Here is a 27,697-nt window from a genome sequence, read left to right as displayed (position 1 = left end):
CGGTATCATCTGTCTCTCTCTGTCTCTCTTTTTCTCTCTCTTTCTTTTGTTTCTACTGTCTTTACTGCTCTCTTGACAAGCCCCTCTTCACTCCCCGTAAAGACACTTTTATATTGGCTTCTTATTTCTGTTTTTCTGCCGATGCCACACGTATCTCTCGTCTGCCTCGACATACGCACACACGTTTACAACACCACACTCTATCTCTCCCGTTTCCATATACAGTTTGTATCTTCAAATAAATATGTCAACTTCTCCCCCTTCTCCTCCCTCCTCCTCACTCCTCTCTCTCTCTCTCTCTCTCTCTCTCTCTCTCTCTCTCTTTATCTCTCTCTTTCTCTTTCTCTCTCTCCCAAGTCTTCCTCTGTCACCCTTGCTTTACCCGCCAGTCTTGTCTGTATCAATCATCCTTCATCATCTCCCTAAACCGCATTGAGTTTACACGGAAAATCAGGCCACGTGTCCTCATTTTGTATCTTCTCATGTTGCATAACGCCTCATTCTTTAAACCCCTTTATTCCAAGCAAACATATCCGTATATATGTTTCACCAGAGAGAGTTAGATTCCCAGCTGATTGGAAATTGAGATTTAGTTATTCTTCTCATTAAAACCAAAGAAGCACGATCTTCGGAAGCATACAAACGATAATAATGGTTGTTGTAAGCTGCAGTGATAGGTGTTCTGCTGTGATTAAAAGGTGTGGAGTATCCAGACAAATCGACGAAAGTAAGATGGGTCCAGAGGTGCCAATGGGGTTACTCCCTCCTTTTTTAAGGCAGTCATGTTGAAAGAAATTGCTCCTAAATCAAGATGACAAATTGGGGGGGGGGGACTGGTGAGATTTTTGAAAATAATGTTGTGGGGAAAATTTAAAAAACACACCAATATTTCAGTCATTACTCGATCCGTCCCTTTGATGACGTACGTGCGGACATGTGGGCTAGACATTTCATGTACAATGTTACGGATTGGTTGTTTATAATTATAAATATTGCACATGAACGCTTAAATCTTTTAAAAACTTAGTTTGGTGATATATCAGATGAATGTAATTTTAAATTGTATTTGTTTTTACTATTTCTTTCAGAAAAACAGGATCCTCAAGAAGACAACTGGAAGAGAAAGGGCCGGGAAATTTCCTGTTCGCTTCACTCCCTCACCCACACACCCACACACACCTCACACATTCATCCATCATGAAGTCCGGATCGGTATTGCTCCTCACATTGGCAACTGCGTGCTTGGTCTTACTATTACAGAGCAGGGGTACGCATGCGCGAGCCTTCGATATGAACATGCTTGATGAGAGGGAAACGGCAGAAGGCGCATTCCAAAAGAGAGACGCAGCACTCCGAAACACACTTAAATCCTTAATTATGGTAAGCACACTCATCTTTACATGTTTCGTTTCGTCACGTTAAAAAACCTTCCCGCATAATTCTCTCTGCTGTATACACTGTGTACTTGTGTACTTAAATGAAATGCAGTTTACAGTAATTTACCAGTTTTTGATATTGTTGAAGAACTTTAGATTAGTCCTACCGCCCCCCCCCCCCCCCAACAAAAAAAAAGGTCAAATTGATTACTTTTCCCTAAGCCAATATTAAATATATACCTTAACCCTAAATATAATTTTTAAGAGTCTATTGCGGTAAAAGGAATTATAAATACAGTAGGATAACGCTAATCGAGGATACTTCCATGAACATGATTAGGTAATATACAGAATTTAATAACATACAAATATATTCATAACTTACTTCGATTTATTCAATTTACAGTATTTACAAAACAAATTTTATGTTAATCAAAGCCTGACCTCTTTCTTGGAAATCTAATAATGGCGGGTGATCTTTGATTGTTTGACCTTACTTTTAGGAATCCTTCTAGATGCTGTTACACTGTTAGAACGGTGTTTAAAATATCACTGTTTAAAAGAATGTTGTTTAAAAAAGTAAACAACGTTGTTCAAAATCGAAAAATCAGTGCTCGATTGACTTAAACAACCATGTATTAAAAGACAAAAATATTAATTAAACAGAGTTGTTTAAAAAGTCCCGGGGGTGTCGCTGATATTTTCTCGATACGCGATTGCAATTTGCGCACACACATGCGATATGCACAAAGTACGTACATAATACATGCATGCAAGCATGCTGTGCTAGTGTGCAGTGCAAGTGCATACGAAAATGGCGGAACAAGGGCAAGGCGACGACTTGGTTCTTCTCGGCTTCGCCGATGGGGTTTAGGTGAAGTTATAGAGACAAATAATAATGTTGTCTGTCACTGCCATGAATATGATGAACAAATGTTGAAGTAAATTGGCAACAAGCTCTCCATGTTACAGTGTATAAATCGTTGTGATTATTGCAGGAGTGGTTCCAGTAGGTCATTTCACAAATTCAAACAACCAGATAATAACCATTAAACAGTTCTGTTTAAAATTTAAGCAACTCCTTTTAAACAACCCAGTTGTGCAGTAATACTGAATAAACAACAGTTGCTTAGTAATTTAAACATTATTGTTTAAAATTTAAACAACTTGCTTTAAACAACCGAGTTGTGCAATTTTATTACTAAACAACTGTTGTTTAAAAGGTTTCCTAATTTTTAAACAACTAAGTGTTCAAAATATAAACAACCTTAATTTGTTTAATTTTTAAACAACGTTGAGCGATTCACCGGTTAACTCGGGGTTGTTTAAAATTTTAAACAACTTGTTTAATTTTTTTCTAACAGTGTAGTAGTACATATTTAAATGATTTAACCATATCTTGCGTTTTAGCCATCCTATATCATTCAAAAGTGTTTTTAGCGTCAATACTATGAAGTAACTTTGTGGCCACACTCTAGTCACCCTGTGGTACAAACTGCGCACTGCGAATGCATCTAGATCCAGATTTGGTCATACTCTCTCCATGCTCTCACTCATTGTAAAAGGTCGTTATGTTTACCTCATGTCGCCAGTATACCTGCAGACATTTATTCGGAGTTCTTTAGATGTTCTTTGTGTCTGGACGGTAAGGAAACTCGATTCTTTCCCCAAACAAGACTATAAACACACTCCACTCTACATCACTATCGATTCCCCTACATCCGATATACCGGAACGTGTGTATCGGCTAACATGTGATCGCTAAAGATTAGGTGATCGGAAAGGCCTGGAGTTTTTAGCGAGTGATGGGAGCTGTAGGGATTCCGGAAACGATAACTAGGTATTAAATTCAACACGATTTAGGCAGGTAGCAAAATAGGTCGATCACTTAGTTTACATTCAGGTTTACAAACAAGCAGGAGCAACTCCTTCGTAAACACACTTGTTTGACAATTAAGAGAGGTAATTGTTATTGATAAAATATTCAGCTTTTCAAATGTTGCTCACAAATTTCACTATAATATATGTGAGAATAATTAACCGGCTTTTATGACAAGACATGTCTGCTTTTATGTCATGGTCAAAACATCAACGAATACCAACAAACATCCGCAATGCAACCACAATACATCTTCCTTTTCCCCTCCCCCCCCCCCACCTCCCTAATTCTTTGAGTTAAAAAAACAAACAAGATAAGTGCTAAAGTAATTCTAAATATAAGTAGCTTTAGCTTGGCCAAGCATTTTCTCAGAAATTGAATAAGGAGCAATGAGGTTTCTTGAGCGAATTAGCCATGACGAATTTCCTTTATTTTTACCTTTACTATGAAATTGAGTGGTAAACATCAAGAATTAGTTTCATCCAGATCTCAGTTCATTTATGGATATAATCAAGGTAAACATATATTATATATATGAGAAGGTGGGTGTCGATATTTTTCCCCTCACACTCTTCCATCCACTCACTCAGAATTTAGCCGTATATGTATGAAATGTTAAAATAGACCGATCGGATGAACAATCGATTCTATTCGCATTAGGCAGCCTATAATAATTTATATAAATATGTATATACTAAAAAGTCGGTTTGTTTAGTGTTTTAATATCTCAATGACTAGAATTAAGTATTTACTTTTCACTGATTGATATAATGGAATGAAAACTCTGTGTTTATTTTCTGTTTGACATGCTCAATTAATGATAACTCGATAACGGTGCATTACCCATGGTAACTAGCTGTGTAGACCCCCGCGCTCGCCGACGCCACGGGGCTGGAGCTAGGCCATTATTACGAATGCACGCCTAGTCCGCTAACGTTAATGATTTCATCGTTACATGATCAATTACGGGGTTCTGATTTGATTAATGCTGCTCGGCTCAATCGGTCATCAATTTGGCGCTAGTTAGGGGTTTGGTGTCTGTCTCGACCGTTCCTCCCTTAGGACATCGTTCACGGTACGATGCACGGAGGACATCAAGCGAAGATAAGAAGCCAGCCTGTGTCTAGTTAATGCATTGCATGTAATGAGGGGTGTATCCAGAACCCTTAATGAGGACAGTGCCGTAGCAGATTTGCCTTAATATAAGCGAACCCAAAACGCACAACCCAGGGTAAGTCAGAGACTACTTTTGCCTAAAAAATAAGCACAAGGCCTGTTTGAAAGCCATACCAACATTTCTGGGGTATTCTATTGATGGGATAAGCGTAAAGCGAACAATTTCGGGGGTATGTCTGAGACTACATTTCTCTTTAACAAATCAGCACAGCGTGTCTTCAAAAGCAAAGACAACATTTTATTGGGGTATTTATATTGATATGTGAGAAGGTCGTAAGTAAAGCAAAAAAAAATCGACCGGAGTATTTTAATTTGAATCTGAAGTGGGAGATTACATGTCACTTCAGGAAAAATAAAGTGCTCATTTTGGGGGGTAAAAATATGTTTTCCTCTAATGCCTCCCCTTCATTTTTTGAAAGATTTATCTCCGATAATCTCACTACCACTGCCTCATTAAACATTTTATGCGCGTGTGTATCGGGCGTGTCTTTGTTCATCTGTATAATTCATACATGTTAATGGGTGTGCGTATTCTTTGTGGGTGTGCGTGTGTTTGGATGTGGGTGGAAATTATGCGGACGCGTCATTGCGATTATGTCCTTATACATGTTGCACAAACAACTTACATAGAAAGGGTCGCCCCAAACAAAACGATTGGCCAGTGGTCGAATGTCGTACTGGTCTATAATACTAGTTAAGCCCAGACTGTATCTAATTTCTCGCAATCTCTCTCTCTCTCTCTCTCTCTATCTCCTTCTCAAACTCGCACCCTAACCTTCTTTCTCTTACAAGTATTAGACAAAAAATTTGTTTGATAAGACTGCGGTTAAGTGACATCCTTTTTGACCGTCCCAATTTCTGTGACAGACGGCAAAATCGAACCGCATTTTCCCGCCACTCAAACCCGTCTAATAAATGAGCCAGCATAATCAAACACCCCCGGCTCCCGGAGAAACAAACACTGGGTCATCGAAGGAGGGTAGAAAAAACATTTTTATTTACACCCAGCGTAAAAACCGTGTCAAATCGAAGATTTGACGAATGTATGCCATTATTTATCCAGCTAAAAATAGGAGACCTTTACGGGAAAAATGTAAATATGTTTATGTACGTGGCACTATTAAATATGCTTACAAGATAATTGGACGGCAATCATTAGTGTGGTCAGTTACTAAATGAACCTAATATTTGTTGAGGACGTATATTGATTGAAAATATCGATTGAGCTATTCATAAATAAATGAAAATTGACGGGGCATTACTAGCGTTTGGGGGGAACTCTGAGTAGTGATACTATAAAGAAATAACAACACACCCAAAGAACCTACCCTGCATTTGATGACGTCAGAGAACAAGCCAGATTGTATTTCTTTGCAATTATTCATGCTAAAGATAAGTTTTTGTATACACATATATTTTGATTCTGAAGAAAAAGAAAATCGATTTCAAAACAAGATGTAGGAGGAGTGAGGGGAAACTCGAAGACGCAACCGCCTTAACAATTACGGGATATCAATTATACGACTCCCGGTAGGAAAGGCATTACTAAAAGTCGCCGGAATCTAATTGCAGGATAAACAGCGTTTTATAGGCCTAAGTTGAAAACATGCAGACTGAGGCTTGTCTGAAATATTGATTTGAGTCGATTAGGATATGAATGTTTTGGCGCTCTACTCCAGCCTTGAACAGTAGGATGAAACTCGAGATTGCATCTTGGATGACAGGTTTTGAGGGTTTACCTACATCCGATATGGCAAGAACCATTCTTTTCTTATCAGATTGTGTTGATTTTTATCTTAACGTAGATGACGAATCATCAGGAATAGATGGAAAATGTCATACATATCACATAACTGCCTATTAATCCATTAACTCTATGTTCTTGGTAGAAGCTTCAGGCATGATGATCACGTGTTTACAGGAGTGAGAGAAATTTAAGACGATCCTAAAGCTAACAATAGGCACAAAGCTGCATTAGCGTGGTGGTTGCATCGGTATGTCCCCCTTAAACTTTTGAGTGGCTTTGCACAGCTGTCTTAGATGGGAGGAGAATTCTATTCCGTAATTGCCCGCTTAAGCTAGATAAACATGTTACACAAACGCGCTAAAATGTGAGGAGTTGAGACTTGGAGAATGGCTTGTCATAAACGTCATGGAAAAAAGTGACCGTCCACAGACATGCCTTGAATCATAAGTAAATATGTGAGAGCAAGATAGGCCTAACTGCATTTATTTTTAGCTATTTCCAAACCAAAGATTAAGGAAAGGATGGGCCTTTCTGACATGCAACTAGAAACAAAAATATATCACGTTTGAGAATAGTATGGGATTTCTTAAAATCCTTTTATTAAATTATTCCTCATTTTTCGTGACTTAGTCTGAAAGATCAATATTTTGTCGCAAAACAATGATGTTGGACAGTATATACTCATTTGGAAATTAAAGTAAATATGTTAAAGTACGTAAATTCGTAAGGCACAAATGTCAGGCTATTTATTGTAGATTTGCAGGTCTTGTATTTGAAATTGGTTAACATCTCAATGACCGTATCCGGACAGCTACCCCTGGACATCCATCCCCCATTCAACTACCCCCTAGGACAACTACCCCCTAGGGCAACCATCCTCTTGGACACCTACCCATGGACATCCACCCCCGGATAACCACCCCCATTCACCTACCACCTAGGACAACTACCCCCTAGGGCAACCATCCTCTAGGACACCTACCCCTGGACATCCACCCCCGGATAACCACCCCCATTCAACTACCCCCTAGGACAACTACCCCCTAGGGCAACCATCCTCTAGGACACCTTCCCCTGGACATTCACCCCCGGATAACCACCCCCATTCAAGTACCCCCTAGGAAAACTAGCCCCTAGGGCAACCATCTTCTAGGACGACTACGCCCCCGGACAACTATCCCCAGAAAACTACCCCTAGTATAGTTAAAGGGGGTAGTTGTCCGGGGTTAGTTATCCGTTGGGTAGTTGTCCTAGGGAGTAGTTGTCCGGGAGTAGTTGTCTGGGGGTAGTTGTCTGGGGTAGTTGTTCGGGGGTAGATGTCCAGGGGTAGGTGGCCTAGAACCCTCAATGACATTCTAAATAAAAAATTGAATCGATGACTACTTTGTCAGTAACTCCACATCTACCAAAGATGTAGGCTTTTTCAAGTGTTATTTGGTTGCAAGCTTGTATAAAAGCGTATACATGGATAGAAGCCACAAAAGCAATCGCTTTTGTCTGGGGGTAGTTTTCCGGGGTAGTTGTCCGTGGGGTAGTTGTCCTAGGGAGTAGTTATCCGAGGGTAGTTGTCCTAGGGGGTAGTTGTCTGGGGGCTAGTTATCCGTTGGGTTGTTGTCCTAGGGAGTAGTTGTCCGGGAGTAGTTGTCTGGGGGTAGTTGTCTGGGGTAGTTGTTCGGGGGTAGATGTCCAGGGGTAGGTGTCCTAGAACCCTCAATGACATTCTAAATAAAAAATTGAATCGATGACTACTTTGTCAGTAACTCCACATCTACCAAAGATGTAGGCTTTTTCAAGTGTTATTTGGTTGCAAGCTTGTATAAAAGCGTATGCATGGATAGAAGCCGCAAAAGCAATCGCTTGCCTCTTCTAACACCTCCCCCCCCCCCCCCCAAAAAAAAGAGGGCTTTTCAACGGAACTATGTCGTTTCGGTGCCTGTATGTGTCACATCTTCCCCCGTCTTTGCCCCTTCCGTGTTTGACAAGTTTAGTAAAACCGCTGTACATAAGATTGTGTTCTTTAGTGTTTAACTAATTGCTGCATTTTTTTCAGAAAGATACACCGTTTTGCAAATGTTGAATTTCTAATAACTATTCAAGAAACATGCATCTCTTTGGTTCAATATCAGATGAGCTTATTAACGATAGTTTGTATTCTATTGGAGCATCCAAACGTTGGATTCTATGCACAAACTTTTAATGTTTTTTGGTGCGTAATTTAAAAACCTGCCAATAGAATGGGGCATGGAACTAATTAATTGGTTTTTAGGGGTTATTACACTTTATTGCTCGAATATAATCAATAGGGTTTTATTGGGGTCAGAATAGTCTCACATCACCCACAATGATGAGACAGTGGATATCATTATCATTTCTTAATATATCCGCTGTATGCAGCATAGTACCACTGGTATAATACGCTCGAATTTCTGCCTTGGTTTGAGCGGGTATTATAGTTTAATGCTCGAGTACAATAATTGATGTATTTATACCAAGATGAGTATACTTTCACATCACCCTTACATGATGACACAGAGAATATGATTGTTACTCTTTCAAATATCTGCTATGTATTGGCTTAATATCACAATATGACTATATGTACACGTGGCTGAAGTTCTGGCTGGTTTAGAGGGGGTATTATACTTAGGTTTGCTCGAGCAAAATCAATATAGTTGTATCGAGGTAAATTTAGTCACACATACAAAAATAGTTAACCAAAGTCTGCTGTTAATGCTGGCATAGCATCATTTGTTATATCAAGCAAATATGCTCTTTTTTGGACCACTGTTATAGCATGTGCGTCCATATCAATTGGATATTTGAGTATTACAAATGTACAAAAAGCTTCATATCAACGTTTCCACTCCCCATTACTTGTGTAGATTTTATTTCTCTTAACTCCTTCAAAAGTGGTCATGCGAACTTATTATTTCTTCTGCTTTTTCTCACTACATCCTGGTAATTTCATCGTCCTTTAATAATACGAGGTTTCCTGTAGGTCTAATGATTCATATGATATTGCCGCATTTAGGGCGCACCTTCGAAATATCCCTTCATTTGGCCTGTCAAAAATACCCTGCATTTGAGGAAATCTCATGCAAGAGCATGATCTTCACATGCTTTTGAAAAAGAACTCTTCTATAACTTGATCTCACATAAAAGTTCATAAATGGTAGCTCGTGAAAACCTGAGTTATGACATTGAAGCCATCATTTACTAATGTTAAATCTGAGATGCACGGCCCTACGTGTTATCAGTGTCTGTGATATGGTGTAATATTGCAGCCCTGAAAGAATTGCGCTTAAAATGATCAGGAAGAACTAAAAATGTATATGGCATGAAGAGACTAGAAGACAAAAATAAGTCTGATATCGCCATAATGAATTAATGTTTAATTAGGGAATACAGACCTTGTTCGTAGGAAAAGTATTGTAGGAGCTTTATTTGTACAGAATTCATGATTTCAGGATTTTTTTTCTTTTTCGTGTATATAATCTGTTCCTTCTTTTTCCAAATTTAATCTATGTAGAAAATATTATTCCCTTTTCTTTCTTATTGAATCTGAAGGTTGACGTATTATGTTGATGTTGACGTATATTTTCTATCGGAGCTAAATGATATTGTAATGTTTTGCTTTGATGTACGCTTTGGAATATCTAATAAACGTATGACCTCATTAACGAATTGCAACGGAAATCAAATCAGATATTGTTTTTGCTTTGTTCCATTTTCATAACTATCATGAATATTATTAAAAGATGATAGCGGATATCACGAGTCTTCCAAGGTGAATGTAAACACAACGGTTTCAGTAATCTCTTGCCTATTACCCGATGTAACAATTCGAAAATTATCTAATTGCAAAATGGAAGGTAATTTTATTTTATTTATTTATTTATTTATTCTCCACTCATGGGATGGATTGCCCTTGTCAGCTATAAGCTGTTTTTCAAAGGGGTCCAAGATTGATAATACCACCGTATCTTCCCTTTGAAATTTGTATTAAAGGTCAAGATAATAATTAATGGGGAATCTCTATTGACTGGCGAGTAATTCATGGTCGCATTTAGATTTAGAAAATCGAAATTTGGGGAGCAGAGACGGTTCCAAATCCCCGATTTTAGGTTGCGTAATTATTTTTTTCTTCACAAGCACACACGTCAGTAATGTCTACTATTTATGATAAAGTGTTTTTTTGTTTGGTCAGAATCTGTTAATGTGCTCAGGTATTACACCAACTCGAGATAATATGATCGTGAAATATATCACTCCTGCAAAGTATAAACGGTCGAGCGATAATTGCAAGAAATGAATCATGCCTGATTTACTCACCGTTCAATACGCGTAGCCCATTCATCAATAATGCTTTAGTATATTTTCATGCCTCATTTTACAATAACGATTTTAACCGCATGGGTAAAATTTATTCATTGCATGCGTATTTTCTGTTTTTTTCCTTGTGTCTATGTTTACCCACTTCCACCACTTTAAGTCAGTTAAGTCAACTATTCTTCCCGTTCACAACAACACAGTTTGATTAGAAAATGCATTGAACAGACTTTTCATTTATAGGTAATGGGCATGCGCCAAAATAAATACAAGCTAATATGAGATCTTGCCACATAACGATTATTGTAAAACATCAATAATTAAACTTGAACAATCATACGACGTGTCAACGAATGTCGTTGATAACATACTGGCTATTGTCTCTCTCAGACTGCAAAGTAATTAAACGGGGGAAAATTTGGCGCTATTTTTCCATCATAAAGTAGAAAATGTGTGTATATCGCGTTTGTATGTTTTATGTTCAAGATTTAATTGGTATTCTCGGTTTCAGCCTGAGTGTGTCTAGATTGCACTTTTTATGACCACACTTTATGTTCAATATTGCAATGATTGTTCTGAAACTCCACGACACTTAAAGCTCCCAGTCGTCCGTTACCCTCAATTTCGCCCACTCTTACTATAATCAATGTCGCATATTTCCCTGGTGAACTTCATAAAAAGTCCTCTCTGCAAGAATTTATAAAAGTTCAATGGTGGCCTTGAAGTACGAGGGCATGCGACTACAATGCCGCTGACACCATGCCGGGAGATCAGGTTAGGAAATACTATAGTCATGCCTCTGCAAGGCACTGGTTCAGCATTTTAACCATCCTCGGGCGGAACAAATCCCAAACATGACCAATTCCAGTGAGCAATAAGCGCTCTCAAAGAAAACGTAATGGTACACTGTTTTTATCGGTTTCATTTCGGTGATGCTACAGGTATGCTCATGATGCTCATAAAATTGTGATGGAGGCCTACATTGTGATCTGCAAGATGGCAACCCAGCTCTTGAACCGAAGAACAGGTGTATTTAGCCCTGGGCAATCGTATTGAAAGTGCCAGTTTGAAATGAAAATTATTGCCCTTCAAAAGCATTTCTGGTTTCAGATTAAACTCGAATATAATGTGAATCGTTCGGGAATATTTATGGCTTTAAATGGCCAAATTTCCTACCATTTTTATGTTGAGTACGCAGTGACAAAGAGTAGATTAATGCCTTATCGGATAACGACCTTTTAAATATCTAAAAAAAATTGAGGTCTAAGTGTACAAACTTCATGATAACTTCATCTAATTTAATTGAGAAATATACAATGAAAGCGCGTAAGGATTAAGAAAGGCTATATAAGTGTAAAAGCACTACATACATGTGTAATGTTTACTGATGTAAGGGGGAGATATGGACAGTTTGTTGACAGTTAAGAAGCTACTTTTTATCTATTTATTATTTTGCTTATCCAATCTGTATCTTATAATATCTATAATACTCATGCATGCATTTTTATAAGTACAACTATATCAACACGAATGCTTTTTGGACATTTACGGAAAACAAGTAAATTCAAACCCCTATTCTTAAAATAAATATGAAACTGTTTTCACTGCAACACATGGTGCAGAGGACGAATAGTAAACAACGGTTTGATGGTCATTTATATTATGGTAGTAGAAGATTTATAATATCAATTTGGAGAAAACTTTTCTACATTGATCATGTTCCTTGTTTCTGTTCTTTAAATACGATGACGTTGGTCTGTAAAGTAATTAGATGTGGTTTCAAGAGGGAGTTTTAAGTCTATTGAAATAAACTTAATTTACCTGCGTTAGTTACTCATCATGGCGTATAAGATTAGATCGCTTTCCCAACATTTTTATTTAGCTGTTTGCTTACCATCGGTAACTTTTTAGCTTTATATTAGTATATTTCCATCCCTTCCTACCCCTTTCTCCTTTTATCTATCTATCCTTATAAGATTCCATCAACATATCTCTCCAATCTCTATTATTCTCTTTCCCTCTCTGTCTATCTGTGTATCTCTATATCTTTCTCAGTTGCAATCAATCTCTATCTATCTACCTGTCCTTATCAGCTGTCATCAATCTCTCTTCTCTTTTATACACCTGCCCTTTTTTATTCTTAATTTTTGGTGAAATTATCACATTATAGTATTTTATCAAAAATGGTTGCTGTTGACTACGTTCTAGCAAAACACCTTTGATGAAAGTATTATCTTCATCTATCTTGAATAAATGATTAACGCCCAGACAATTCATGAAGCATTTATACCTTATCAATGGTCTTCAATCACATGTCTTCAATATTAATCTCAACTTCCCCTAAACTCTTATCATAATATATATAACCGTTTTCCAAAGAATGGGTGAGTGATGGTCTGTGAGGTGAGTTTGATAATTAAACAGCGTCTTCCGCCATGCCTAAAGGCACAATAGACATAGCGAGGGGAGAGGGGAAGAGGGGGCAATGCAGAAAAATTCTCCCAAATTTGTTTTCTCAATGGATACAGGACATTGCATTTCGTAATGAATCAGTTTCATACTGGGTTTCAGGGGGCATTTGCAGGGGAATGAAACGAAAAATCATAGGATGAGGAGAGATTGTGGGCGTATTACCTGTTTTTACAATCTATGTCCCCTTACACTCTTACTTTCCCTTTCCCTTCTCCTTTCTATATTTTCTATTTTCTCCATTAAATAGGCCCCCTATAGCTCCTCATTTGGTTTTATATCGTTATCGTCATGTTAGTTACCGGGGAAACACGACCGGTCATTAGATGGTCCGCCAAAAAAAGCATTTTCCTATATCAACGTCATGCACTGACAATATGCGTGTTTATTATTTTGAACATTTTGTGGATGGAAAATTATCCTGATTTAATAGTGTACTTCCTGACTGCACATCCTCCAATTACTTCTGAAATATTTAGTTAGAATGCGTTAGGTTTGTTTAAGGATTGATTGATGAAGCATTTCCAGCATAATAAGATAAATAGTCACTGAGAGGCCTATAAGAAAGGAAAAGGGTGTTCATATTGAGTCGGTTGAGACTCAGTGAATGAAGTGAACGCCATATTGTTTTACGAGTTCCTTTGGTCTCATGTAGTTAACCATAGTAATAGGTTCATAGGGGAAGGAGATTTTGTTTAAGTTGACAGTCATGATCGATGTTGTATATAAGGGTAAGTCTACATGCATAACGATACAAATATTATCATTGCATTTGCAGTATTATTTATATGATAAAGACAAATAAAAGTGCGATCAATAAACTGAATTGGTGATGTTGACACGAAGTTTCAACAATAGTCCAAATACAGATCACAAACATGTACATCACATAGTAGAACGAAGTAAGAAATGGGTCTTCATAATGTGTAGATATTATAATTACTCCTTGTCATGAAGGAAGATGGTTAGTTCAATCTGTAAATCTTGATGTTGCAGCAATTGGCTATACAGTCGACCAGACCGACATTATTGGTCTCGCATATCTTCTGGTTTTATTCATTCGAATTCTCGAGATAAACGTTGTTGGTCTCTGGTAAATAGATGTTTCGAATGTAGGCCAATATATTAACTCATACAAGAACTGTTATCACTGAACACTATGAAGGTTGTCAGCAAATAAGCAACACCAATCGCATTATGATTTTAATAGAGAGGTTCGATTGCATGAAGTGTCAAACCATTATAAGAACGCCGTTTACGTGTTTGTAATGTTATAATTATGATAACAATAATAAGCACTCGCTCGGGAGGTATTCCAGCCAGGCGCCATTTTACAGGCGCACAAATGCCAATCCCTTCACATAAACGTTCACATCCTACTTTGTACATATTTAACACCTAGGTGGGGATAAGCAATGCAGATAAAATGCCTTGCTTTTGCCGGGGATCAAACCTGCGACCTTTGTACCTCCTTGGGGAGGTTCACAAAGAATAGGATTGACTGAAAGCACACTTAACTATGATGTGCAGTTGATGCCACTAGTTGCTCAATCATTCCCTAAAGTGATGTGCACATTTAAGTAATTTTATGTTTCTTACAACAATGAAATTTAAAAAATATATTTTGTTGGATTGCAAGCATGCCTTGCACTTCCTTTGAGAGACTAATGGTATGAATGCAGTGGTATTGCCGACCTTCCATAGTTCAGGGTGATATTCGTCATTGTGAAACAACTCTCTCTCCCCCCCCCCCCCCCCCCCCCCCCCCCAAGCTCAGTGGTAAAACCACTTGACTACGAAACCCCAGTCCTTGGTTCTCCTCGATAGGAGGGTCAGTTCTTCTCAATACAGATATGTATCATCATACACTCTTTATTCCATGTTTGATGATACCATTTCTTTTCTATCCTTTTCTTTGCAGCGCAAAAACACAGATGACAGGCTTTTTGAGCCAGCTGCAGTAGCACAGAAGCGAGGAGGATCCAAGTCGATTGATTACGCCGAGGACATGGTCAAGTTCGCCCTCTGGTGCCGGCAGATGAATATAGAATGCTAGTACATCCACCTTGCTTTCTGTACATCCCTTTATTTTTACATCGGTAAGACTTAATGTTCATTATTACAGACACTTCTTCAGTAGGGTAAACGTGCCCATCTCTCACCACCCCCCCCCTTTTTTCCACAATGCCCCGCCCCTCCCTATGACGGTTGCTCCTGCGACGATTGTTCGACTGTTAATTTCCAGCCTTCACCTAATCTAACCCTAATCGTTACCAGAAATCTCACCTTTATCCTAATCTCAACCCGTACCATAATATTATATCTTCGACGGAATAAAGTCTCTAGCAAATGGCGCTGGAATAATTGACGGAATGCTCACATAGAAATCAAATGATGGAGACAGCTTGGAAGAAAAAATCGGAAAGGAATGAGGTAATGGATTCGAACGTGGACAATTTTAGGACAATCTGTCCTCTACCTATTTTTCCTCGTTATTTCGCATGTATCCACCTAGAAAGAAGGTGCCCCCCCCCCTTCCCCTCTTCGACCAAAAAATGTCAGGGACCCTGATTGCATTAACCTACGAATGGGCACTGTCAATTTTCAACCTCTTTTTCAATAATTCCAAAAGTCAATCAAAACATGAACAATAATGCTTTCATAAAATGAATATTAAATGACATTTACAATTTATCGTAGAAAATTAAACATATTTGTAATAATACAATTTTAAATGTCGACAAGTAATCAAAGCATTTTAGGATACAAAATATATCATAAATTAAGTAGAAAATCGTTAGACTCTGTGCGAATATCCCCCTCCCCTATAAATCTGTTGACGTGGTATACTATTGACTACACTTTGTAACATATTGTTTTTAAAAGTATCTGCAGCTTATTGAAATTAATTTGCAAATTTATAGTCGTGCTAATTGTTTAAAAAACATTAAGGAAATCTCCTGAGAAGTTATTGAAAGCCTATATAAGCTGCATTTCTGCGATAAATCTGATTTCCACAAAATCAAAATAATAAATGTGAACAAACCTTTGCGCAAAGGATTATTGCATTTCCACATACATTTTGACACATCCGAAAATATAAGATAAATATCTCAAATCCCAAAAGGGACCACTTTGATGTGGTAGGGGGGTAGTAAAATAAGTCCATCTATCAAACTGTTTCCCTCGTCTTTGCTTGCATAAGAGGTTCATTGAACTTGTGTTCTTATCACATCGTCCATCGGTAAAGCTAAGACGTGCCAGGGACTTAATGGAGAAACAACTATTACATCCAATACTGGATCCAACTTTTGGTAATAAAGGGGACACCCTCCCCCCCCCCCCCCCCCACCCCTGCAAAAAAAAATTATATATTTATGATAAAATAATAACGATAATTATAACAATAATGTTATGATATTGATAATAATAAAAATAAAATTTGAAAAATATGAGCATGCCACAAAGGTTCGCTGTGAAATATACCGAGACTCAAGCTTCGAGCGCGCAAGAAAAAAGTATACAAAGGCTTACCCCCCCCCCCTTCAACCCCGACTCCCTCACCCCTCTTACCCCGATTTGCCAATGCTCCATGAAATGTGTACAGAACACCTTCTATGTCGTACAACAGGGATTCCTGTCTTATTCTACTTAGGTTCCGTTACCTTTCTCTTCTTTAAATTTCCTTTGTGGTAGGGACGATTTGCCAATCAGTATTGAAGACGCGAAACAAACTCCCGTATGGAGAGCTTCTCCTCCTTAAATTGAGTTACCATTCATGGTTCATTTCAAAGTAGATTCGACGTCTGAGTAATTGATCGAATGAGAGCCGTATTTTCGTCCTTCTAAATCAAGTTAGGCCTCTTATTTCCGAAGCAACAGCCTGTTAAAAACAAAACGTCCTCATATGTGTAACACGGCATTCTTAAAAACTGTATCTTTCAATTAACGGACTGATACTCCCCCCCCCCCCCCCTGATCTTGTGTTAAATTTTGAGCGGAATTATTGCGTAATGATTCTGGAGAGATGGGAAATTGATATAATAACGTATAATGTCATTTTACATTCTTAATGTATTCCAGTGTAAGAAGTGATTCGTCATGCGATATAAGCATATGATATCAGCCTATTTTTATTTTTAAAAAAAAATCCAAACAAACACATTGTAACTCTAAGCGTTATATATATATATTTGATGATACGTGATAGCTTTCGGTGACCGACTGATGCCCCCCCCCCCCCCCTCCTTAAAAATTGATGTATAGGATTAACAAAATAAATTCGAAGTCGTCGTTTAGATAACTTTCATACCGTCAGATGTAATTCTTACGAGCAAAATTCACAGTATAATCAATATTTATTTACGGAATCAGCGCGAAAATATATTTGAAAACACTGCAAATATCCGTTTGTGATAAGTAGTAAAGATGTCAATATTTTGTGATTTCTTTCATTCTTGTGAAACCTGTGTCATTTTATAAGAGGATTTCTCATTTTAAACCCTTGTTTTTTTTTTTAAGAACCTCATATTTAAAATATGACAAGAAAGAGCTGAAAAGCTTGGACAATACTTTCATACGAACTATGTAGAAGCGTGTAGTGCCATATACGCATCACTGTGTGCAGTGGAAGTGAGTTTTGGCAAATTTTGGTTAAATAATTTTAATAAATTTAGTAATTAAAAAAAAAATTACCATTCTAAACCTCACACTAAACGCCCATCAACAACCTTTCCCAAGTGCTTCGAGACAGTTGCTTTCGTAATGTAATCGCAACTGTGTCTCTATAGAATATTTTCAGAGTACCTGAATCATCTTTGTTAGATTACACACTAGATATGAGAGGTTGAAAGAGAGCGAGGCTGAAGTGGCTCACTATCATCTTTGCGATTTTGTTACCAATCAGTAACCACCAGATTGGAATCGATACGTTGACGTGTTAGCTAAACGTTTCCTCTGTTTTCGTAAAACCGTGATCGGATGACGGCTTCAAATGACAGACAATTTGCTCGGAGAAACATTTCAAGTAAAGAAAAGGAAAAGACTTGAAGATGATGTTTATTGTTGCATTGCAAGAGATACTATCCTTAAGTTATCCCGAGTGATTGACTGCATACGAAATAATGCACTTTTGTTGGCTTGTGACATTTTGGAATACTAAAAACGTTTTCAAATTTCGTCTATATTTTGCTTAAATTCCCAAACAATAAAATACCAAACATCCAATTAGGCACGTGGGACTGTACAAACACGCGATTTCAAATCAAAATTTGTTCTAGAGTTTTAACATTTTCGGCTTATAATTGGAAAATGAGAGCAATCCTTATTACGTGACATCGCTCCTTAAATATCCATCAAAGTGGTAAAAGCAAGATTGAAATCGATTTCTGCAGATGTATTCATACATGTAGGTCCGCTAATGATCCCGAATAACGCCTATAAACGGATATTACTCCACTTTAAAGATACTAAGACACAATAAGTCATAATTTCTGAAACACTATTTGTATGTAACGCAACCATTCGTAATAAGGAACACTCCATTACCCAAATTAGCAATAAACTCGTATACAATGAAATAACCTGGTTTATATTGCGCGAAGAAATTTCAATAAGTAAATGAGTCACAGTCGTATACTAACACTGATTGTTAAAGGCAGGATACAAGTAGATCACCATTCCCTTTATGATCTAATTGTCTGTGACATTTATACGCATAGCTCGACTCAAATGAATGTGGTATAATACTGCACATACACTCACACACAAGGGCGCACACACGCACGATGCCTAATTTCTACACAATTTCTATACACAACCATGTCATCCCAAGGCGTAATGAATTTAGGTTACCAGAATGCAGTGTCGAGTAAAAAGAAGGTTGTTTATGGTTCAAACTAGAGCGTCATTGTTTAGTATTGCGTCTGTTTTGAGCAAGAAGCGCTTTAACTATATATGTTTACAACATGATAATTGCTAATGCCCTTCTGGCTACAAAACAGACAAACAGATGTGTGTGGTAATATATAAATAGCTTAATACCTAGGATACCCTTACCAATGTTTCACTTTGGGCGCGAAAATGTAGGTATGAATGGGCGGGAGGAACCCAGTCCATCAAACACCCATTTTGTCATTTTGTAGATAGTTGGATAGTCGTCTGTAATTTTGCAAACAATTTTTTGTTCATGTTATATATCCTGTCTTGCTCTTGAAATCAAATAACAAATATATCAACGTAAACAACAACAACAAAAATACATTTAACAGATGACATTGAGAGATGTGTACTAAACTGCCAATATATCTCTTGAATTGTTGGTGAATCGATGAAATATATACCTCGAAATATTTGTTCTTGTTTGTATCTTTACTTCCAACATCCTTTTGTTTTCATGCATTGTTTTTGTAATCCCATATACATTTTTCTGTGTACAAGTGCTTGTTTCTTAACCAACACTAGGCCAAATCAACTCCAGTTCCTTGCAGTACACACCAATACTTATATGCTACACGATCAACTTTTTCTTATCTATTCCACACGGTTTCTTTGAAAATGCAATCGCATGACCAGAACTCATCTTTATCTTTAAGTTATACATATTCCAAAAAATGAAGCTATTCCAATGGTTTCGTATACCGAAAAATTGCCATAGCACTGAAAGGTTTGTCCTTCCGAAAATGAAATGGGTTTCGATAGTCAAAATGCCAACAATAACAGGTTAAGGTACGTTTGTAGATTGATGAACCTACGTACAAACTAGCTATGACAGATTTGTAAACCTTGCTTAAAGCGGAACGAAAAAAATTGTAAATGGTGACCAAGGGGAACAACGCACGCATTAAGCGGTGTTTGGTTTGAGGGCTTCACGTTTCGTTATAAGGGGAATCCCCTGTAAGTCACGTCCTCACCAGCCCACGACTTGCTGAGAGGAGAACCTCGAGGTGTGAAACATGTGACGTAGACTAATAGTCCTTAAGGCATGACCTATCACGTTTTTGAAGATCAATTAGCTTTGGGAATCTAAATACACCACGAATCATTGTGCAGAAGAGACGTTTTTCTAAATCATAATTGGGCAGAGTCCGCTAGGTACTGAGATGAGGGAGAAGGCCATATTCGACCTTTTTTTCGTGTTTTATTGGAAATGTATGGAAATGGTAGATATTGGAAAGATCAAGGTTAATGAGGTATAAACATTAGGGAATAGTAAAGTTCACATGTACGTCTCAACATGAATACATCATTTCCCCCTCGCACGTGTATATGTGAAAACCCACCCACAGAAAATCTGTCAGTGGTGTTGACCTTTCCGAATAGCACATGCTCTAATAAACCAACAGGCTTTCTCCCGCCAAATAACCTTAGCGACGACACGTCAAGCTGGGTTAGTATTAATATACACCTTGACAATGATTTGATGATGAGTCTTCGGTAGGCCTCGCAAAATACAGAACTGTGCTGTCAAGGTGATTTCGCATTCACGTCCATTGACAAATTCCAATTGCACCAATAACGCGCCCAAATTATTGTTTCGATCGCCCGGGCTAACTGGATTTTCGCGCGGTTTTTTCCGCTACTTGGTGCTTCTTCACTGCACTAATTCAAGCAGTGGGTGGCCCGGGGGCAGAGGGGGATACTGACAATCATAGCCGGCATTCGCTTCTGATGTGGCCACAGACCATTGCCTCGAACCAACCGCAGACAGTGCGGGGTTAATAAATGTTCTATTTCCCGCTCCGTGTATTACGTTTCAGATATTGATACGACTTGCAAGCGCGTAATTGTTGCGAGTAATGAAGAGGGGGATTGCTAATAAAGCGGCATATCTGGAGCCCCACAGGAATTACGCCTGGAATCCGACCAAGCTCCTCTTATTGTCCTGTTTTCATCCAAACATCCTGCTAGAAATCATTCAAAAATATTTCGATCAAAACCCTGTCATCCGTCTGGATTAGAAGCTCCTCTCATCTCTACGCGTTTCTAGGCAACAGAATGATAATTTTTGGAGAATACACATTGCATGCGTTAGACTGTATATATATATATATGCATACATACATATATGTATATATCAATATTTTGTTTTTTATATGTCTAGTGTCCATGGCTCTGCTCCACAGTACACTTATACTTTGATAAATCTTTCCATTCCGTCCAGATATTTACGTTCTCCAAACTGAAGATTTCTTGTTCTTCCTATGCTCAATACTGAATGGGGAGAACCCTGTGTTCACGCAAAGCCTTCACCCTTTATGCTCTGTTGTGTCTATAATCATTTGACGAGTTTCAAAAAAAAATCGTTTCTGGTTTATAAGTTGGCCATATTATTGATTTTTCTTTCATTTCTGTATTTTCTATATTAGGCCTACTCTAGTTTTCTTGTTCAATAATGCAGATGCGTTTATTTATTCTTGTATTTTATTACTTTCGGGGGGAGTGTTTCACAAGTGCGCCTTGAGCATTTGATTTCAAATGGATTCGGCGCCTTACAAATCAGTTACAAATCAGTTATTCAAAGTTATTAACTATACTTTAGAAATACTTATTTTCACTCGTAGGGTTTTTACAAAAATTAGGGCAAGATATTTTCTAATTCGAAAGCACAATTGAAGAAGAAAAAACTGATTTCTGTCTTTGATGTGCACCCGCGCAATATGATACGGCCGCAGAAACATCCGTGTCGAACTGACGCCTCCTCCAAACCATTTTCGGTTGAAGGCGGCAAAAAACATTAAAGCCCATTCATCCTTTGGCTCAGCTTCCTTATCATTTATGGAAAGTAGGCTAAGATCGATGGAAATTTGCCAATGTTCGCCTCGCTAATTCCTGAAAGAGATGGTGGGAGAAAATTAAAAGGGGCTAGATATGGAATAAAAGGGAAGGAAAAGAGGATGACATGGCGAATAGAGGTTAAACAGTGACATAGCATGTATGAGCTACATGTAATATTTATTGCAATCCTGCGATTTTGCAGAATTGAGAAGAGACAAGGGAGAAAGAGAGGTGGCAAAGGGAGAGGAAAGAGGCGAGAAGGAGAGAGAGAGAGAGAGAAGAGGGGATAGAGTGGCGCGTGGGAGCACAGCCATAGGTGAGAACTGTAGAGGAGGAATAATACCAGAATGTGATGAATCTCATACATTTAGACGGGAGGAGGATAGGATGGAAGTATGTGAGCATTAAAAAGTGAGAGACACAGAGAGACACAGAGACGGAGTGACAGAGAGAGAGGGGGAGGGAGTGAGAATGACCAAGTGATGCAGAAAGACAAGTGTAAGATACTATGTTTTCATTTAGTCTAATGGTGAAAGAGTTTTAGACCAATCGTGAAGGAGGAATATAAAGGAGGTACGCTAAATGGAAAATATATCTCCGATGAGAGATCATATCCAACTAAGAAGAGATAGAATACAGAGAAAGATGCAAAAACTAAGACAGAAAACACGGAGAGGGAGTCTAGTAGAGAGCAAAAGAGAGGACTCTGTTAAAGATAGAGAGGTAAACAAAGAAAGAAAGAAAGAGCAAAGGAGAGTGAGTGGTTTCATATACATACAGAGAGAGAGAGAGAGAACCGCAGTGCAGAATGATGATGGTGATGAACGAAAACACAGACAGAGAAAGAAAGAGTGCGTGTTGGTGTGTGTGTGTATTTGTGGGAGTCGCGACGGTGCGTATAACCGGTTTGAGTAGGTGTGTAGGTGTGAGACAAAGAGCAAGTCCATCACAGACATAAAGCAATAAAGCGTTTGATTATGACAGATTTTCATTAATACAAGCATGCTTTAGTGATGACAGCGAACGATACACGGGTTTTATTAACACAGGTTTTACGTCTGGAAACGTGATTAAATACTGGCATTACGACAATGATTATCAACTTGTCAATATACATTTCTATAACTTATTGCAATTGTCGTGCCCCTTTCCTTACCTATGCTCTCGTTCATGAGAGAAACTTCTATAGATGTAAGACGTGGTCGTATATCGCCATTGTCTGCTGCGTTATTGCATGAACGAAATTTAAAATAGAGCATGCGCTATGAGCAGTTATTATCGTACACTCACTTTTGGTGGGATATCTCTCTCACAAGACACGTCACACACCGAGGACTTTGTCGACACGTACGGATGAACGGCAAAATGAAAATTAGAAGAAGAACAAAAACTTTCTACATTTGTTTAGGAAAATATCCAGGGAAACTGTGTAATGAAGATAAATTTTAATAAAGGGTTAATCTAAGAAAAATGGCAGTTTATCAAGGCAGCATTATCGTCCCAAGTTATTGTTGGTAATACAAATATAATTATGTAGGTTAATGAATTATTGAATCCCTGCCCCTGACACATCTAAAACGGTCAATCAATCGTCGCACCTTCGAATGTTGTACTTCATCTTCAGCAAATAAAATACTGCAGATTCAATTTATATAATCTATTCTGTTAGGGGGCAAAATTTGTATTCAATAATCTCCCAACTGTCAACTAGATCTTTAAACATATTCCACGTGCTTGAGAGCGAGACTGCAACATTGCAAAACTACGTTATCCTTTATAATTTCTCTTCTTTATCTGTGTCTCTTTGTATGTATGTGTGTGTGTATGTGTGTGTGTGTGTGTGTGTGTGTGTCTCTCTCTCTCTCTCTCTCTCTCTCTCTATTTCTTTTCTCTCTCTCTCTCTCTCTCTCTTCTCTCTCTCTCTCTCTATCTCTATCTCTATCTATCTACCTTTCTGTCTCTTTCTTTTATTTCTTACTCTCTGTGTACATGTGGCTCTTTTTTGCTCCCTACCTTTCTTACTTATATGTATATACCTGTAAAGATATTCAAGATTATGTCTTTATAAGCATTTTATAAAATTAATATTGTGTTCATTTAATATATACTGAATACTTTGCATAAATCAATTTGATATATAGAGCAGCGTTTACTCAGTTATACTGCAATAACTCAACAGATTGTGCATACCTTTTTTCTAAAAAATAGTGCTATGAATGAATAAATGAAGGCATTACTCAATTCACATTGTTGGTAAAATGATGATAAAAACAATTGATATATAATAATCATAATATTGATAACCATAATCATAATCATAATGACAAAAATAATATTTTAAAAAATAACAATAATAATAATTATAATTATAAAAACAATAACAATAAATAATAATAACAACTAGAAGAATAAATACCAGTAAGGCTTATATTGAACGTTTCAAACAGATAGATGGAGCCATACAAATTACAGGTGATGTGGATCATCATCATCATTATCATCATCATCACTCCTCGACAATATCATGACACAGTATTGATACATCATCTAAAGACACCATATTAATCAAAATATAAAATATGATGTGCATTTCATTTTATCAACATCCACAATATCAAAATAATTTGTTCATTTTGAAAAAAGATATACTTAATATACTAATCATTCTATCTTCTCTTACTCTCCAGATCTTCTAATCGCTCACAGTACGAAGAACCTGGTTTTCTTAAATTCAACAAACACCAATCAAGCCACGTCGGACAAAAGGATCATCTCATCACCATGAATTTCTTTTCAATCCCCTGTGTTTAGTTACAAGAATGGCCCGGAATTCCACCATGAACAATTTTTCAGAAAATAATGGATCATTGTTGTGGTGACTTCATTTTGTGATGACTACATCTGTGTTACTCGATTTTAATTTTACATTCAGTTTCACTCGGTTTTATTTGTTACGTTATAAGTTATTTCGCTGTAAAAGACCCACGGTAAAAGAAAAAAACGCGTTCGTCTCTTGTGAGTCCGATGATGGCGCTATATCAGTAAGAAGAAAAGCAGTTCAAAGCTTTCTGTATCGGAACGATCTCAAATCAGAAATCACGTTTCAAGTGGTTGGAAGGAGTTACCGCTCATTCTTTTTAATGACAGTGACATCTGTTTGAACACGGTCTGTTTTTAGCTGCCTTGTACATATTTCAGATAGAAGTCAATTGTAACGGAGACCACGTTTGTCCATTATTCTTGCCAATGCATCAATTTAAAATAATACCATTCCTTTTTATCACTAGTATGCATGTAATATCTACGCAGCCTTGCAGTGTTTTATTAGAATTACAAAATTAATATCAACCTATATATAGTTATATATATAGGTTGATATAGATTAAATACTCCTTGTTGCATGCCCCGTCGAGATGTTTGTATATATCATTCGGTATTTTTCCTCTTTTTAAGAAATGCTCATTTTGTAGAACAACAAATTTTGCAATTGAAATCAATGGCGAGTATAAAATTAGCTTGCTGTTCATATAAATGTTCTGCATCAACCTTTCGTTCAGATTTGTTCAGAAGCTAGATTAATGTAAAAGGGTCTTTAATCATCATCATAAAAATAAGGATGATAATATTGTAATCACTTTGACCAGTCGTTACTAGCAAAGCGTTTTTTCTTAAACATGTTTATTCAGTTGCTTTAATTTCGTGTTTTTTCCTAAACTGCTAGGTATTATAAGAACGCAAATAAACTCTTACACAGTGCCATGTATTATTATTATTTGCAATCGTGCAATCATGTTTTTCGTTTATTACAAAACCTCGCCTATATAACCAGCACCTTATTAACGATTCTACTGTGAGTCGGTATCATGATACCTAATCAACAACAGCCATGTGCTTCAAAGATTAATATGACCCAGGCCAAAACAATTTGCTTAGTACCTTGTATCAATTTACAAAAAAGTGGTTTGCAAATATGCACTCTGGATAGAATTCACATTGCCTTAAGAGCTTTTCCATGTAATTTTAAATTGCCAAACATGGTGGGAAACATTCAAAGTTATCATGCCATAGTTGCTGAAGAGGTTTTGTCTCAAAATTCACCATGAAAAGATGGGAACAACTAATCCTTGTCTTTTCATTATCTTAGAGGAAATTAGGAGTCACATTAGGCAAGTGTTTTAAATTTAATATCAAAAATACTTAAAGGTATCACTTCCCTTCATGTCTCCATGGAAACAATGTAAATTATAATTTTCGTCACTTATTTTAGAGTGTTTTTTCTTTACAAGTATCATAATGTATCGTCTTCGTTAAAAAGGTAACTTAATTTGCGATGCAGTGGAAGGACATGCGACCAGTTTACACAGTTAAAAAGATGAAAATATCGTGAAAATATATATTTTCATCACTGAGCGCTAATTTCATTCTTATTGAAACTCTTAACGAATATCCTTAACAAAAACTAAAAACAATATCTTTAAGTCTCTCTACTTATCCCAAAATGAGAGAGTACAATTCCGTTTACTAAATTTACTTTGAATTGCAAGCGTGTGGTAGGATGCTCATTTGTTTACCTAACCAAAATTCCTTGATTTTTTAAAAAAATTATTATTGTTATATTTCAATGTTAGACCAATTATTACGTTATAAAGTGAAGAAAAGAGCGTTTTATGAATCCTTAACATAATTGGGATAATTGTGGAAATTTAATTTTCACCACAAGGGGGCAGCAAAGTGAAAATGCACAGTTGGTGTGTTAACGAAAGAGTTTTGACTTTGTGTACAGATTGCTGTTATTGTACTGATTTATATCCGACAAGTTGTTTTTCAAAAGAAAGAAAAACACACACTTTCAATGGCGATGTTAAATCTCATCTATAAGTACGCAAGTGATTCATAAATTGTATGAACTTCTGTTATCGTAGTGTTGTAAAGATCAAGTGTTAAACGTTTCTTCTGTTTTTCATGTCCATTAGTAACATCTAATATTGCATATAAGTGTAAGAAAGGAAATGCCCCTACATATTTGCATGATAACCATATGTCATGTTTTTCTCATTTCAGATCATATTTCCTTCTGTTTTTTCCTTAAAGTGCATAGAAATATAAAGTTTTTACATGGACTGTGCAGGACCTGTATATTATAATCGGTATAGTTTCATGTTTGTAATAACTTAATTTTTTCAATATAAATCCTAAGATGATTTTTAAAAATGCAGTGTCCTTTATATGACAAAGTCAAAAATAACTTGAACAAATAAATGAAAAAAACTGAGTTTCATAAAATATCAAGTGTTAGTTCCTTATTTTTGTTTTTGTCCTTGAAAGAAAATTGAAAGAAGAAAAAATCCACAATGTCTATCCCTGTGCCATTTCATTGATGTATAGCTTGGGTAATATATCATTTGTTTGTCATTGATAATTTTTGTGGAGTGGAAATTGGGAATCATGCAAATAAAATTTTATCTTTAACTCGTGGTTTCCGAGATGGTTCTGTGTGTTTTTGTGTTCGTTATAATGAGAGTACTTGTAATTTGTACTGAATATAACGGGAGAACTGCGTTATATTGTAAGCGGCGCTTGAGTATCGTACAAGAGGTTGTTGGTTCGATCCTTGCCCGAACTTCCATCCTTGAATAGGGTAATTAACAAATATTGTCCCTCTCGACTCAGGTGTATAAAATTGGTATCTGGCAAGGCTATGGGAATAATAATTGCAGGGGAGAACAAACCAGAGGGGAGATTGGACCCCCTTCCTTAACTCGCACTTTATCCATTTTATTCACATATTTTCCTCTCCCCCCCCCCACACACACACACACCTCCCCGCCATGATTCCAGTGCCCTTACTGCCCTGAGCTATATACCTATCCTCCACCGCCTATAGGTAATTTGTGGTGTATACGTATGCGCACTTTCTTCTCTTAATTCAACGACGAGGTATTCAAT

At 37.2% G+C, this 27,697-nt stretch overlaps 1 long non-coding RNA gene across 1 annotated transcript; it reads left to right on the top strand.

Moving 5' to 3' along the window:
- Positions 1-1,090: 1,090 nt before the first annotated feature.
- LOC115926131 lies at positions 1,091-27,226 on the top strand. Its single transcript, XR_004064984.1, has 3 exons — positions 1,091-1,380; positions 14,898-15,075; positions 24,439-27,226. It is a non-coding gene; the product is annotated as an uncharacterized LOC115926131 (long non-coding RNA).
- Positions 27,227-27,697: the final 471 nt, after the last annotated feature.

This window comes from Strongylocentrotus purpuratus, unplaced genomic scaffold (assembly GCF_000002235.5).
Source record: "Strongylocentrotus purpuratus isolate Spur 01 unplaced genomic scaffold, Spur_5.0 spur5_scaffold_19, whole genome shotgun sequence".
Lineage (NCBI taxonomy): Eukaryota > Metazoa > Echinodermata > Echinoidea > Camarodonta > Strongylocentrotidae > Strongylocentrotus > Strongylocentrotus purpuratus.
The sequence above is the reverse complement of the archived record's forward strand: the minus strand, read 5'-3'. Positions and strand labels throughout refer to the sequence as shown.